The sequence below is a fragment of the Maniola jurtina genome, chromosome 1, assembly GCF_905333055.1.
Source record: "Maniola jurtina chromosome 1, ilManJurt1.1, whole genome shotgun sequence".
In the NCBI taxonomy this organism is placed as follows: domain Eukaryota; kingdom Metazoa; phylum Arthropoda; class Insecta; order Lepidoptera; family Nymphalidae; genus Maniola; species Maniola jurtina.
In genome coordinates this window covers 14,221,157-14,238,991 of record NC_060029.1, presented here as the reverse complement: position 1 = coordinate 14,238,991, position 17,835 = coordinate 14,221,157, and the positions used below count along the sequence as shown (strand labels likewise).

At 36.8% G+C, this 17,835-nt stretch overlaps 2 non-coding genes across 2 annotated transcripts; one reads left to right on the top strand and one right to left on the bottom strand.

Annotated features, from left to right (window-relative positions):
* The first annotated feature begins 14,914 nt into the window (after nt 1-14,914).
* On the top strand, nt 14,915-14,986 carry Trnaq-cug. The gene has a single exon. It is a non-coding gene; the product is annotated as a tRNA-Gln (tRNA).
* Nucleotides 14,987-17,587: 2,601 nt separating this feature from the next.
* Nucleotides 17,588-17,659, bottom strand: Trnaq-uug. Its single transcript has one exon. It is a non-coding gene; the product is annotated as a tRNA-Gln (tRNA).
* Between the last annotated feature and the right edge of the window lie 176 nt (nt 17,660-17,835).

The following is a 17,835-nucleotide window of genomic DNA, read 5'->3' as shown; positions in this document are numbered from 1 at the left end:
GCTTATTCGCTTACGATGAATTTGTTTCATGTTTAAACTTTATTTGTTAGGTTCCTTGTCTCTGATTAATTTCTACGCTATATGTAGTTACCATGAGTTTTAACGACACTCGCATTAAAAACAGATAAATCAAATTGGCTTGGAGTCTTTTGGATTAGTCTACGTTTCGAAAATTTATCTGAATCACTCAGACATGGTCGGGTAGCTTTTTCTCCAATCCATTCAACGTTGCAGTACTAAGATTTATGTCGCATAGACATATCGTTCGATCGATATCGTATCGTACATTAGCAATGCACTCAAAACGATATTCGTTCGATAATTATCGGCAATACCGCATTGACGACACCCGCGGGCCCCGTGGCGTAGACGGAACACTTTAATACCGTGTTTTATTATTCGCTACAACGACAACCATTATACGAATTGCTTTCATTTTACATACTCAATGTATCGGTTATTCGGTTTGATTCGATTTTGCAAAGAAATATTTCAATTAAAGATCAATATTCAGATAGAGGTATAAGTTTGGATCATGGTGGCTTTGGGAGATAACAGGTACCTTAAAAGGTGAAAAAATTCTTACGTCAAAGTATAGAGTGTAATTTTTAGGGTTCCGTACCTCAAAAGGAAAAACGGAACCTTTATAGGATCACTTTGTTATCTGTCTGTCTGTCTGTCTGTCGGTCCGTCCGTCGTGTCTGTCAAGAAACCTATAGGGTACTTCCCGTTGACATAGAATCATGAAAGGCAGGTAGGTAGGTCTTATACCACGAGTATAGGAATAAATCTGAAAACCGCGAATTTGTGGTTTCATCATTAAAAAAAAATTAAAATGTGTTTCAATTTTCAATGTAAGATAACTATACCAAGTAGGGTATCATATGAAAGGGCTTTAAGTATACATTCTAATACACTTTTTTATTTATTTTTATGTATGATAGTTTTTGATTTATAGTGTAAAATGTTGGAAAAAATACCCGAGTATGGAACCCTCAGTGCGCGAGTCTGACTCGCACTTGGAAGGTTTTTATTTATATATATTTATTTATTTATTTATTTTATTTATTTATAAAATAATGAAGGTCTGGCCCTCGTCGGCTCTGTCCACTGGATACGCCTTTGCGTGCTCAAAGTCATCTCGAGGAGGTAACGAAGATTTAAAGAGAGTAAAGTTCCCTTTCTATTCATCAGATTAATTTGTTGCCGGTAAAATAAAATAGACTTTTATTAGGATTTGTGGCCAATTAGACAAAGCATCCTAATGAATTATTTTGTAAACGTAGGCACTTATATGTTTGTAAATGAAGATCTTCATTTAGATGGCAACATAATTTGGATTTGCCGCGCACACGTCACAAGTGTCAACTGTCAACTGTCAAGAGTTGTGCGAGTGTTGAAAATGAACGTTATTTTTGCCGAATGTTTTTAATGTAATTTGGATATTGGAATCTGATTAAAGTGTGGAGTAACAGCTTCGATTGTTGTTTCTCTTTTCAGAGCAACACAAGTTCTTTTATTTCGCACAATAAACACATTATAAAACAACAAAGTTGAAAAAGTGTCCACAGTGAAGTATTCTGAGTTAGAACATTTAGATAGATAGAAAATCTTTATTGCACACAAAAACACATTATATGTTTCAGAGAGAACGCGATTTTTATAAGTAAGGTAGGTATATATGTACCTACTTTAGTTTTCCTTAGTTTACTTAGAAGGTAAACAAGTAAGAAGAGCTTCTCGCTGAAATAAGTAAAAGGGCATTGTTCGCCCATAGTACGACCACCGCAAACTGACAATGAAACCATGAGACGATTGAAAGTCCTAACTCCAGAAGGTCTAAAGCACTGGGCAAATTGTGTCGCTTAGGCATTTATCGAGATTTTTGCGATTCGTTTGTTTTTCAAGCAAACCTCCTGTACCTAAGGAAATTAAAGTATAGAACTACATATATACAGAAACCTACAGTATCTATCTACCTTGCTAGATTTCTATCAGAATTGTATGAAAATTTATAAATTTATTTATTTTATTGCACACACAATATATACAGGAAAAACAATACAAGATACAGAAGAAACTATACAAAAGGGCGGAAGGGCGGCCTTATTGCTAAACCAATCTCTTACAGGCAATTGGTGAATGTAGGTAGCTAACTAGGTATGTTATGACTTTGTTAGTTGCAAAGTAAGAAGTTAGTTACTAGGTAGGTATGTTTATTTTCCGTGTAAATAAAGACATACGCCGAACTAAGGTCAAATTTTGTCGTTTCATTTAACAAGTAACAGAAATATTTGAACAATGTCCCCAAATACAAATAATAATCTCGTTATTAGCCCCCTACAACGAACGTTTAAAAATACAAAACTCACTCAAAAGCACAGCCCTTGTTCCACAAATAAACGACCAAATCACCAACAGTCCTAAATACATAACACAATTTACGCAAAATTTAACCTTATGTTCCTTAGCCTAAGATAGAGATTCATGGTAATGTTTTCGAAAATCTTTAATAAAACGCTTTCATTTCACCTACGTCACCACGAAATTATTGCTAAAATAAACTGTAACTTTATTCATACGTACACAGAATTGAATTTTCTTTAAAAGAGTCTATAATAGGGTGACATTATAGTAGGGTTACCATAGGGCCAGGTTTTTCTGCTTCTGTAGATCAGATATTTTTTTAAATATTATGTAAAAGTGTCAATAGGGTATACCGATGCATTACGAGCCTAAGAGCAATACAAAACTCAATGAACTGGGATTTGAACGCGGAACTAGAAAAAGATTTCGGCTTCGTAGAGGCACGGTAATATTATCTATTATTACCGTGGTAGAGGCTTCATGTAACGATTTGTCGGTCTCAACAAAAGAGACAACACTCTACTAAACCGTTATCTCTTTCTAAAGTTCGATGTGTCGCTTGACATGAAAATACCGCTATGTGGAAAATTATAAGTTCCAGGAGACTATTAAACTTATTTTTTTTTTTTGTAATATTTTGCTTTACTTTTAGATCAAAATTTAAGAACAAAAAAGTTCTCCTGATCTTGCACACAAGCTAAAGAACGCGTTCCTGCGTTTCGCGTCTTTTAAAACCGAACAAAAATACAACAGAAACGATAACCTAAAAAAATAACAGGCTGTATGGTCTACGACCTTTGCATTTTCTGAGAGAGATTAAAAAAATTACATACGGATTTTGCATGGAGACGATTTATTATTTCCTGCTGGACGTACCTACCATACTTTATTTAAATAAGTATGGCAACCCTACATCGGGGCGTAGTAAAGCCGCGGGCCTATTTGTGTCGGTTTCACACTTACAACAATAGTGTCATGATTCGTGATCCGGGATTATCCCGAACAAGGCCGGCATTAGGTCGCGTTGTGGCGACAACCCTACAGCACCTACAGAACAAGTGTAACTGTCGCATCACTAATGGAGTTCCAATTTCAAATTGTGTTTGCGTTAGGATGTTTAATTATGCGGGTTGGATTCATGAGCTCGATCTTTGAAAAGTATAAAAAAAGATTCCGTTAAATTGAGAACCTCCTCCTTTTTTTAAAGTCGGTTAAAAATATAGGTAGTCTAGATTCTAGAATCGAAGACAGAGTGAACTAGAGTGAGGTAACTCTCGGTTTTGATCATGAATCGACCTGTCAATTAATAGGTTAGGAGTGACGTGAAACCAAAGATTCGTTTCATGGCCTACCTAGCGTCAAATGTAGGTGATATTTGACGCCTGCCAGTGTAGATAAAGCGTCGACTTTTTGTTACTAATTACCTTACTGTCGTGAACTGTGTCGAAGGCATAAAATAAGGGTTCATGTACATGGAGCCTGGGCCTCAAGTCTCAACGGCCCTTTGCTCTTTACCCGTTTATTTTTTTAACGCAAAATTTTTCCGCAATATTGAAGCTATGATACATCCTGTGGTATGTTTGCAACGCGATTTGAATATGATAGCAGAAACTTTTTTTTCACAGTTAACTACAGTCCGACAAGGCTCTTTTGGCACTTCAGTGAGGGCGCAGTAATAATTGTAGACACTGCGAACTACCAACAAGTGCGCTTCTCTTAAATTATGTACGCTTCTAATTACGTACCTACATAAGTACCTACCACTTGCTATAACGATTAAGGAAAACATCGTGAGTAAACCGGCATGAATAAGAGTTCTACGTAATGTTCTTAAAGGTATGTGAAGTCTATCCACACTGGGCCATCGTGCGTGGCGAACTATGGCCTAAAGTCTAAACCCATTTCATTATGTAAGGAGATCTGTGCTCAGTAGTGTGTCGGCGATAGGTTGATCATGATAATTGATGATTTATTTCATGAAAATTGCATAAAAGCCTTATTAGTAGCAGAAATAATAATTTCCCCTTATGATGTAATTTAATATTCTAAGACAGTAGAGATTAGGAGCGAATCCGCATAACTAGTTGCGCCATTGTCGCGCAACAATTAATCAATGCCTCGGGAGGCCGGATTAAAGCAATTGTGTCAACTTAACTCACGTTTGTTGCTATGAAGTGGGGCTGAACAAGTAATTTAATACAAGCTTTCTGAGTACAAGACCGTTCACTATAACTTTTCCCTTGCCATCATGTTGGCACCATTGCTTTGTCAGGTTTTTATTCCCTTCTAATTTAATTCTATGAAAACCCCTTATAATTTAACTTTAGACTAATCTAAAGTAAAATTGTAATGGTTTTTCATAGAATTATTAAGTAGGTGCTATGTAAGTAGTACCTTGGGGGGTTTACCTATAGTTTGAAGTGCAATGGTGTAATATGCAAAGACTGACATAGGATGCAAATTTAAAAAAAAGTTGGTACATACTGTTATAACTGCGAACCCTTCATGTGCGAATCCGACTCGCACTTGGCTGTTTTTAGGGTTCCGTACCTCAAAAGGAAAAACGGAACCCTTATAGGATCACTTCGTTGTCTGTCTGTCTGTCTGCCCGTCTGTCCGTTGTGTCTGTCAAGAAACCTATAGGGTACTCCCCGTTGACCTAGAATCAAAATTTGGCAGGTAGGTCTTATAGCACAAGTACAGGAATAAATCTGAGAACCTCGAATCTGTGGTTACATCATTTAAAAAAAAAATGTGTTTCAATTTTCAAAGTAAGATAACTATACCAAGTGGGGTATCATATGAAAGGGATTTACCTGTACATTCTAAAACAGATTTTTATTTATTTTTATGTACAATAGTTTTAGATTTATCGTGCAAAATGTTGGAAAAAATACCCGAGTACGGAACCCTTAGTGCGCGTGTCTGACTCGTACTTGGCCGGGTTTTTTATTTTTTTACGTAGATTGGGGATAGCTACGCGAAGTAGCGTTGTAAAACCTCAATCTACATATCGATGTATGTGCCTCGAGGGAAATTCGGTATCAATATAACATTTCCCGCTGTCACTCGGCAAGATGAAGCCTTCCCATCCAATACATCGGTCGAAATCTTAATCCAATACGCTGCGACAGCGAATGATTTATATTGGGAAGCGATGGCTGATCTAGGGCGCTAAAATGCTGCTTATTCCAGTCGAGCATTTTATTTGCTTATCAAATTTCTTCCTACCTATATCACATGAAAGCTGTATAAAATCAGTGAATACTTAAGAGGCTTAATGTATTCCATAAAAAGACGAAATAAAAGTCACAGTATTTAAATTATAAGTAAAAATTGACGACCTCCCTAGCGGAAAGCGTTGTGGTTTTATTAGTGGGAGTTCCCGTGTTCAATTCCCGGCCGGCTTTGGAATTTTATAATTTCTAAATCACCGATCCGGTTTGGCGGGAGGCTTCGGCCTTGGCTAGTTACCAGCCTACCGGCCTTGCCGCCAAGCGATTTAGCGTTCCGGTACAATTCTGTGTAGAAACCAAAGGGGTATGAGTTTAAACTGCCATACCCCTTCCAGGTTAGCCCGCCTCCATCTTAGACTGCATCATCACTTACCTGGCTTAATCCTCTTGTATATTATTGTAACTGAATAAAATAAAGGCCGTACATGCAGCATTTTAGCGCTCCACTCGTGTAATTCACTACGCCATGTACACACCTGCGCGCAATCACATAATCATCGCTGAAAGGGATTTTTGTCGCTCGTCCGATGAAATTTCGACGTCGGTGATCGATACCGACGCCACAAAGTAGTGCTGAAAAATTGGAAATTGCAATTCTTCACGTTATCATTTTCCTACGAGTACCTAATATTATAAGATACCTTTTATAAGAATTTCGTAAGTAAGTATCTGTTACCAGGATTAGATTTTTCTTAACGACTCGGCTATCCCCTTTTAACAAGGCCTCCTGTTCGGGGGTCGGGGGTTCGATCCGGGACACACACCTCTAAGTTTTCGGAGTTAAATGCGTTTTAAGCAATTATATCACTATCATATAATAATATCACTTGCAATGTTGAAGGAAAACATTGTGAGGATTTCTGCACGCCTGAGAATTCTCCATTCAAACAATCTGTACTTGACTATTGACCAAAACCTTCCTTCTAAAGGAGACCCGTACTCAGTAGTGTTCCAGCGATGGGTTGTCATGACGATAATGATACGTGAAGAAGTTTCGCTTCAAATACGTCAGTCAGTATAGTAATTTAATCCACCACCCCAGCAGAACTGGCAGAGCCACACACCCGAATCCAGTCAACTAAGTATTTGAATTTCGAACAGATCGTACTTTGATATTGGTGACTGGGGGTTTTTTACTAATCGTTGGACACATGTGTTCTGATGAGCGCTTCTAATGTTATGATAATGTTTCGTTGGGTAGGTAGTTTATATGTTCTATCTCCCATCAGTAAAGAAGTTTCGCTTCAGTAATCAAAGCGACAGGGCTAGGTAAGGCAGTCAGTATAGTAATTAATCCACCACCCCGGCAGCACGGCGCTCGGGAGAGGCACGCACTAATTGCCGACAACAATTCCATGCAATAAATCACGCCCATAATACACCAGCAGACTAGCAGAGTCGCACACCCTGAATCCGGTCAACTGTATTTTTGAATTTCGAACAGTTCCTAAATCGTAATTTCAAATTTGGTGGCTGGTGTTTTTTTAAATAATCGGCCATAGATTAGAACTAATTTCATCACCATGATCAACCAGTTTACGTCTGAGATATTGGTCTCCTCAGGATGATAGTCAACCACGCAGGCCATTGTGGATCTACCTATAATAAGTTACCTTTATTATAAAGTTAAATAGTTTGAAATTCCTGTATTTTAGCTAGGTCCAGCCAGTATTTTGCGAGGGTATCGCATTTGCGGCCGATCATTGGTCGAAATTGATACTTAATTAAATACAATGTAAACAATGTACCTAATCTGTTAATCGTTGTTAATTATTATTATTGTCAACAAGTGTAAATTAAAAATTTATAACACCCCCGACAAGTATAGTTACAGTAACTAGAAAAGATCGAAAATACCTGATAACTTTCAAACGGCTGAACCGATTTTCTTGGACTATTCCGCGCCTACGATCCAAAGTATCAGAGTTTTCCAAAACATCATTTTCAAATAAATAATTATATATCAAGGCAACGTCCATCTTGACAGCTTGACACTTGTCAATTGACATAATATTATGAACCTAACGGTTATGTAACCTTCTTTTCTACAAGAAAACTAGAAAAGAGCTGATAACTCTTAAACGGCTGCACCAATTTTTTTGGATTATAGCTAAGAACACTCTCGATCAAGCCACCTTTCAAACAAAAAAAACTAAATTAAAATCGGTTCATTCGTTTAGGCGCTACGATGCCACAGACAGATACACAGATACACAGATACACAGATACACAGATAGACAGACACACAGATACACAGATACACAGATACACACGTCAAACTTATAACACCCCTCTTTTTGGGTCGGGGGTTAAAAAAGATCATACAATGTTTCCCAAATAACAACGTGCACAGATGACAGTAAAAAATTAATCACCTATTATTAATTTAAGCCGTTTATATTAATTCATATTTTGTTGATTAAAGTGATTAATCCAATTGATTAAAAAGCTTTGGTTAAAGTAGGTATAGGTAAGTACGTAAATCCAGCAATATAGCGTTCCAACGGGAGTAAGCTCGCACTAATTACCGAAGAGAATTCGATGCAATAAATCACTGGCATAATATAACAGCGCAGCGTCGCACTGGAATGCACGCTCCAAATCCAGCGTACAATTTGAATTTCGAACGCTGCGTTATTTGATTTCGGTGCCACTGGCCGTCCGTTCAGAAATTTTTGGTTGTCCGTGGAAATTAATTTAAAAGAAATTATTTTTAAAGCCTGTCCAGAAAAATAAAATACGTCGCCATATTGCAACTTAGTGACCATATTAGACCATAATTATACTAATGGCGCCCCCAGAACAAGTTTTTTATATTTTCTGATCAGGATTTTTCAATTTTTTTTTATACTTCCATAATTCTTTAGTTTTTGATTAAAATTGAAATCACTAGAAACAACTTCAAGCGCTGTTCTCACTTTTTAGTAAGATTAGGTAGGTACTATTATTAGGTACCTAAGTATTCATTGTTTTTTGATCTGATTTGTAACTAACTACCTACCGTATTTTTGCCCGTAAAATTGATACCTACCTACCTAATAATAGTATGGGAATAATATAAAAGAACATATTAATACTATTTAATTAAGTACTTTTTTAACATTAAAAAAGTTGAATTCCAAATTCAAATAATTTCAGAGAGCCGCGCGTTCAGTACATTTTCGCCACCCCCTGGGTTATTTATGAACAGTCACTGAGCTATGTAATAATCTGAGGCGGGATTTAATTTGTTGGACTGATTTCACACTGGGGTGTGAGTGGGATGGATTTATATCAAGATCATAGGTGAAAAAAGATAGTGATGTAGGCCCAGCTCGTTAGCGATTTCAGCAGACAAGGCCTTTAATGGAAAATCGTCGATGCTTTATTTGGGATCTTTTTAGTAACCCTGCCCAGTAAATAGAATGGATTTGTTTTGCCCAAATCGTCGGTTTTCGTTCACATGTTAAACAACCTTTTCGGTGATTTGTTGCTAATGAGCTTTTCAGATTGCGATTTTCACTCCAACACTGTCGGCAGGGCAAGGATTTTCTATTTTGTATTTTCACTTGATTTTCAAAAGTAAAATCTAGGATATCTACTTATTATAATTTTTCACCCTATTGTGATGTCTTAGCTGGAAAAATATTTTAATTCAATTCATTTTCAACCTATTTTGCAAATCTAACACCTAAAAAATACAAATATAAATACTTTTATCTACAAGTACTTAGTAAGTACTTACCTAAACATATACTTATCTAGGCGTTGACACATTGAGGTCATTGAATTTCCTATTCTTGTAACTTGTTCTAAAGTTCAGAACATTAAATTCATTATATTTTTCTGGTGATAATTTTAATTAAGTATTCCCCTTTAATATTTAGATAATTTAGGCCCAATTGCACAAGGACATTAACTATAACTTAGTTAAATGTTGTAATGCTGTCAATGTTTGACAAGATTATAAATACGGTTGCCAAGAAGTGATAGCAGTAAGAAATTAACTAAATCATATTAAAGTTTCCTTGTGCAAGTAGGCCCTGGAAATTAAGGGGGTACCTATTGATAATACATAATATATTATTATGTAAGTATAAGAAGTAACTAAAACCTATAGCCCACCCCTTCACAATCAAACCCCAACGCAACCCTTTGGAAGTAATACCTCGAAACGATTTGTTCAGCCGTCGCCGGCGACACCATATTACGGGGAAGACAGATGATCCGACCACTCGGTCTTTTAATAAAATGTTTACTTCGCTGGTACAGGCCAATAGTGGAGTTTTAGATACTGCAGGATTTCAAGTTTCTTATTTTATGAATTTAATAATATGCCAGAAGATATTTTTAGGTAAGTACTGGAAGGAAGATAAGTATGTGTTTATAGGGGCAGCTGAGTTTTAAATATCTTAGCAACTCAACCTTCGCCAGCGACACTATGCTACGGGGAAGACTAATGATCCGACCACTAAGTCTTTTAACTTTTAATCAAATGTTTACTTCGCAGATACAGGACAGTTAGTGGATCTATGGATAGTGGATACTGAAGGATTTTCAGTCTCTTGTTTTAAGCATTTGATATGCGTGGAGAATATATTTTTAGGTACAGAAAGGAAGATAAGTATTTATACGAACAGCTGAGTTTTATATATTTTAGCAACTCAACCGTCGCCGGTGACACCATATATTACGAGGAAGACTGAATGATCTGACCACTTGGTCTCTTTATAAAATATTTACTTCGCTGACACAGGACAATTATAGTGGAGTTTTAGATTTCGTAGATTTTAAATCTCTCATATTATGAATTTGATATGCGTGAAGATATTTTTTGATAAGTGCGGGACGTGCGGGTGTGCGGGGTGTCTCCCCGCCTCATACCCCGATTGCCATCTCGACCTGTCGCTAAAACAAGCTAATCGGATGATAGAGATCCTTTTTACTGTGGTTAATTCTCTTGTACCCAATCTCTAAACTAAACAAAGACGACAATTTCTAAATGTATTGCTATCCCTTTCACCATTCTCCCTACAGACTTAAACTACTTATACTATCATAATACTTAGACTATCATTCAGCAGCTAGGTTCCTTATAAGGTTAATAGTACCTATCCGATAAAAAATCCATTCCCTTACAGGAGTAAAATGGCGTGCAAAAAAAATAGAGCATCCTCCTAGAGTTTAATAACTTCCACCTTTTTCCTGATTTCCCAAAGAAAAAAGGTTTAACTCGGGACAGAAAAAAAAACAAAACAAATGATACAAGAAAACAAAAAAGTCCTAACAAAACGCAGTCAGGTCCGAACCATTTGTCGTCGTAGATTACGTTTGAAATGAAAAGTGGGTAGTTTGAAAAGTTTTTTCATACTGCCGCTCGTAAATACTTGTCCGGGCGCGACGTGTCAACCCTTGACTGATTTGCATGGTTTATTTCTTTTAAAACTTCTTAAGAAAACGGAGTTTTTATTAAAGTAGGTATAGAAAATAATCGTAGATTCTTATTTCTGACTTTCTTTAAAAATGAGATAGGTTTTATTATGGGTATCATTTATCGACCGGTGACCCATGGAACCAGGTGCATTATATGTGTGTATGTTTGTTACTCTTTCACGCAAAAACTACTGAACGGATTTGGCTGAAATTTGGAATGGAGATAGATTATACTCTAAATTAACACATAGGCTACGTTTTATGCCGGAAAATCAAAAAGTTCCTACGGGATTTTGAAAAATCTAAATCCGCATGGACGAAGTAGCGGGCTTCAGCTAGTAAATAAATAAGTAAAAGTTTACTAAGCTCACAGAGAAAATACAAAAAATGTCAAAACTACAAAATTATAACTAGGAACATCTCCCTCAGTAAGTGGAACAGTCAACATCAAAAGAGTCACAGGGAGCCGCTGGATTCGGGCGGCGCAAGACCATAGCTTGTGGAACTCCCTATAAAAGACCTATGCCCAGCAGTGAACATCATCGGTTGACAATGATGATGATGACGATGATGTTGGCTACTTTGGTTCTTCTACGGATTTCCATGTAACGGATTTTGTCCCTCGGAGAAGCACCCGACATAACTCTCCCCATAGCGACTTTGAAATTGTGGAAAATACCAGTCGACCTCCTCAGTGTTCACATTACGTTATCCTTTTTTTAACCGACTTCAAAAAGGAGGAGATTCTCAATTCACCGGAATCTTTTTTTTTTATTGTGAGAAAGGCTTGCGCTTGACGACAATCATGCTAATGAAAAGCAATTATGAAGTATAGGTTGGAGCGTACTTGCCTAGAAGATACCTATTCACTCTTTCTTATGTTACATACACAAAAGTAACATGTAAGAGGATTTTTCTTCACTAAGTGATTTTGGACCACTGCACCAGTTTCGGAGTTAAATGTAGTATTCCCAGCTCAGGTATTGGTAAAAAACAATATTTTATGCCGGTCGCTAAGCGCCCGCTTACAAATGTATGCCCGCAGGTGTGTCCACTTCACTTGGCATTATAGTTGCGAGACAAATCCTGGGATATCTAAAATTTAAAAATATCGAAAAATCAAAAAATATACAAAAATATACCAACAAAAATATCCCCCTACATTTTTAACAAAAAGAACTGGTCCAACAAGTGGACCCAATGTTTACTAGGACCTGCAGCGTTTTCGTCGTCATCTCAACCGATAGATTCCACAGGTTTCTAGAAGGGATTTCCACAGAATACGGTCTAATGCCACTTTTTCCTTGTCTTGTTCAACTTCTTGTCTTATCCACAGTCCAGCAGCTCCGTAGGGACAGCCATTGAGGTCGTCCATTCACATAGTGGGATATTCTGAACACTAGTTTTCCAGTGTGAGAGCGTCATATCAATCAAGAATACCCGGCTGAGTTTGTTGTGGGCTCTTCTCAGACATGGGTGCGTTTGGAACCCTCGTAGCTTTAGTTTTAAGTTAACGTAATTAACTATCACCACTACATCATTGATCATGTTTGACAATCAGAAAGTGTACAGTAGTACCCAATTTGAATAAATGACTTTGACCTGCTTGTGATATGCTATTTAAAATTTTAATTCGCACAGTTTTATAATACTTAAGTATCTATTTACTTAAACTGACTGGCTGGCCTATTGTCAGAGAGCTGAAAAAGGCTGGGTTTCGAAACTCGAGGTTTTGTATGTAGCTGTCCTGCTTTAGGGTCTAGACTCTATAGAGTCTGCGAAATGGAGAATAACGTACCTAGGAATAATTGACCCGCTCTAAACCCTAGAGCGGGTCACTTACTCCTGTTATGAATGTTCCCCCTCTTTAATCCCAGCTCTAAGATCTCGTGTGCATGCCCCATCTCTCTGGGCATCACATTAAATATTGACAAAATAAAAATGTAGAATGCCGGCGGACGTGCCCGTTATGGCGACGTCTAGTAACCGCCAAGGAGCCATTCCATTTTCAAATGTTTCCCGCCAATAAATATCTTATCGAGTTACAATGAGGGATGAACCGCGCGCCCCGGGACTCTTCGCCACTTTGCCCCAAAAAATTTATAGCTGAGGAGCTGGTGACAGAGATCGTTAACTTGTGGGTCAGAAGTTGAATATGGTAATGGATTATTAAGGTACGAGTATATCTACCTTTAATCTACCAAACCGGCGAAGGTAGTCACTAAATTAAAAAAAATCAAACAGGCTGACTTGCCTTTTCAGAAAAGCAAAAAAAGGCAAGTCAACAAAAGTTTCAATGGCTTCTCTCTTAGAACGTCAGGTAGTTTATTAAATAATGCAATTGCCATGCAATACTCGCTCTTTGAATATACGGCAAGATCATAATATTAAGTTTGCGTTATTGTTGTGGAGAGGAGAGTAAAATATGTAAGTTAAGCTCATATCATTAGCTCATAGTTGTAAGTAAATAATTGTAAGTAAATCATTAGCTCATAGTTGTAAGTAATTTACTTACAACTATGAGCTAATGATATACAGAAAATACCACCAGCTCCCTGTTGGTGCTATTACGTTCCATGTTTTAACATTCACGTAAAGGAGTTGGTATGTGTCCATCCTATTTGGTTATATTTGACAGCTGCCCGCCATATTTGATGCGATTGAATATTCTTGATCGTTTCTTGAAGCTTTATCGAGTTACTGTACCAGAGTGCCTGTACCGTACCTACTTAGATATATTAGAGGGTTTGCTAAGTTTTGAGTTATGATTGAAACTTCTTTACTGACATAATCGGGTCAAACTCTTAAGAAAAACTCGAAACTTACTTAAAAGCTTTAAAGTTTTCTTTTATTTTTTCGGTTTTTTCGGTTTTTAACTAAAACTAAAAGATGTCCTTTTTTTGCAGGGAGCTATATCTATACTAATAAATAAAATTGGAGTGTCTGTCTGTAATTTCGAAATAACTACCGCATATTAAGGTCATATGGTTATTTGAACGATACTATAAATGAATCACACGTTTTTAAAATTTTTGTCTGTCTGTCTGTCTGTCTGTCTGTCTGTTTGAAAAGGCTAATCTTGGGAACGGCTGAACCGATTTTGACGGGATTTTCACAGACAAGTAGAGAATTGACCAGGGAGTAAAATAGGCTACTTTTTTAACCGACTTTCAAAAAGGGAGTTGTATTTTTCTACGTATGTACACCGAAATCTCCGAGATTTCTGAACCGATTTGCGTCATTTCTTTTTTAATCGATAGAGGAACTTTGTGACATTGTTTCATAAAAAATTTGGAGTCCAACTCCTCAATCCTGATGCTGCAGGGGATCTGACCAATCCACGCGGGCGAAGCTGCGGGCATCAGCTAGTTGTGAATAATTTAAAATCCATATTACCATAGTTATACCAGCTGTTATACAAATGTGAGTGTCTGTCTGTCCACTAGCTTTCTGCAACCCATCTGTTTAACCGATTTTAACGCAATTTGTTAAAGAAATAGCTTGCATCTGGGGGTAGACATAGGCTACTTTTGCCTCGAAAAAAGTTGTCATGGGATTTTTAAACAACCTAAATCAACGCGGGCGAAGTCGCGGGCATCAACTAGTTGGGTATAAAAATGAAGACTGGCCTACTTAGACATACTTATATCATTTTCGAACGTAATAAATAATTAATTTAACAGTCAAGTAAGATAAGTATGAGCATTCGATAGTAAATACAGCGAGCTAAGCGATTCGTCGCGAGCTCTACGGATATTTTTAGCAGGCGTAGATATCAAAGTATGAAACATGATCATTGCGAATGTTACGATTAAAATTTAGATCAGTCACCAGCTTTAGATTATCTTTGAAAATTGAATTTCACGTAGCAATACACTTTTTCGCCGCTACTCTCAAGCGGTTCCATGGTGTAACGGTTAGCACTCTGGACTCTGAATCCAGCGATCCGAGTTCAAATCTCGGTGGAACCTAAAATTTTTATAAAAAAATGTTTTTTATATTTTACAATCTTTTATTATTTATATACTGATCGTGAAACTTTTACAGCTATTTTAATAATAGTGGCATCAGTGTCTTCGGTTTTTTTGTAGTCGGACATAAATTTTATATAATTTTTAAATCCTTTTGATTTTATGCCGTTTGTGCCTTATTACAGAAAAATTATAGGGAACCATTATATTAAAATAATCATCTAGAAGTATCGAAATTATTATACCGAGATAGTAAATTAAAAAAAAAATTGTAACGGTATAAAAATTCAGACAACAAGCCAACATCACGCCATGTTCCCACTATCTACTCATGTGATGTTCCCTTCCCAGGCATCCCATCTTTAATCAATTTCCCGGCTAAGTTTGTTGTGGGCTCTTCTCAGAGTTGGGCGCGTTTGGAACCCTCGTAGCTTTAGTTTTAAGTTACGTAATTAATTATCACCACTATATCGTACAAATTTAACAATTTCGACCATCAAAAAGAGTACAATTGTACCTACTTTGAATAAATGATTTTGACTTTGACTTTGACTTTATCTATGTACCTACCTACTGACCGCGCCCGCTGACTGAAGTGATCGGTCATCAGACAAATAGGTAGGTAGGGTATCTACCTACATACCTTATGCCATATACCGTACCATGCTAGTACTTACCGCCTTGCCTTGTATATTTTAACGTATACCTACCCTACCAAGTTAAATAGGTGCAAGGCGGATGTTTAAAAGATGAAAAACTTACATTTTCCACTTTTGTAACTTAAGAACAAATTATTTTTTCATTTTTTTAATATACTTCCCTAAAATAAATTACTTATCATCAATATTTTACTTTTTTACCTATCTTTTTAAACTAAGTTGACGACTTTGATATTCGTATGAAAAAAAGATTGCTTTATTCAAGTTAAGGGATTTTTCCCTACCAATACTCAACCATCTTTTGGTAGCTTTTATCAGGGTCGCCGCACCCCCTCCCCCAAGGGAACCCCATTGTCACTCACTGATAACACACGATTCAAGGCAGCTTCGTAAAATCATATCAAAATGACCTAATTTAGCCGTTTTACAACGTTTTATGTCATCTACGTGTACACGCATGCCCCAAGAGTAAAGAACTTGAAACTGGAAGCGGTCGCCATTAGTTTGTTATAATAAAACATTTTGGAGGCAACAGGCGCGCCTTGACGTATTAACTGATTAGTTTAATTAAAAAATGCTAACTCTTTCGCTGGCAGCCGCGGCGTCGCTTGGGACTTGTGGCGTGCTACGGGTTGAAATCTATGTCGGTCGGGTGCAACAATTCATAATGTTAAAGTTAATCGGAGTTTAAGGGGTTAACTGACAATTGCGAAATGTTACAAGTTTCCTTTGTTTCTTATTGTACTTTAAATTTTATTAAAAGGTTTCGTTATCATCATCGTCGATGTAATAAATGCAATGATTCAACCCCAACCAATAGACATCCTCAGCCGTGCATTAGGACTCTGAGGAGAGTTTTTTATTGCATCGTCAGTCTTATGGAGCTTGTAGGAGACGATCAATGACTCGTTTGATCGACCTTCCTAAAACGGCTTTGAAGGAATATCAAACTAATTTGCAGCTTTCCTCATGCTTACAACTAAACAAATATTATAAAACTATTTTAGAAACTATAGTGCTGAAAGCTATAGTTAATTATGTAATACAATTTTTGACAGTTTTTGTATAGTAACCTCTTAAAATTCTTTAATTGAGTTATTCGACGATTGAAAAATCATCCCCAAATCATTACCTCGGTAGTGTGTTGACCGTGCTCTAATAAAACAAATGCTAATTAGAACGGTGACTAAAAAAATGGTGGCACTGGGCCTAACCCTTCCGATTCCGCTGTATACGATGCTTATCAGGCCCTGGTTCACGTCCAACAGGCGGGCATTACCTGTGAATTATTATTTCTGATTAATAAATTGTGGCTCCCCGAAGACAGGGGCGGGGCGCGGTCTCCTCAATTATGAAATTTGATGCTTTTTCATTAAAACCTACGGGGCCCAAGAGGCCTGAGGCGAGGCCTTTAGTGGGTTAACGGGACTTGACGTGCTAGGCTGATGTTTTAAGGTGTAGCTTACTGTTAAACAGGTGTGGTTGTTTTTAGATATTGGCATTTTGATAGAAAAACTGTAGGTTACCTAATACTGAGGTACCTTACCTTTTGCTTTGTTGATTTCAGGTAGGTATCTAGACTCAAGCAAGATTTCTAATAGAAGGACAAATTACTATAACTACCTACCTAATGCTAATTTACCTACATGATAATATCTACATTTTATCTAAGTAGGTACTTTATTGATTTAGAGAGAGAAATTAAAGCAAGATTTAAAGATAAAGGATAGGCAAAAATTTAAGTAAGTAAAATTACTTACATACTACATGCATACTATTCAGATAAACGGAAAGTGAATCTTAGTGTTTTTGTTACTTGAAAATAATAATGATCTCAATTTGACATAACTAACTACTTTTTTTTAAAGTACATAAAGATAAAAGGAACTAAACTGAGTAGTTATTCTAGCTTTAGAAAATTAGAATTGTAAAAAGGTATGCCAGGTTCCACCGAGATTTGAACTCGGATCGCTGGATTCAAAGTCCAGAGTGCTAACCATTACACCATGGAACCAGATAGGGCGTGAGATTTATTACGAAAATAATATGATATTTTTTAATCGAAAGTAGTATACCTTACAAGTATAATCCATACTAATAATATGATAAGTACATAAAATATGGCAAAGTGTATATATCTGTCTGCTAGCTTTAACCGACTTTAACGTTTGGTATAGCTTGCATCACGGA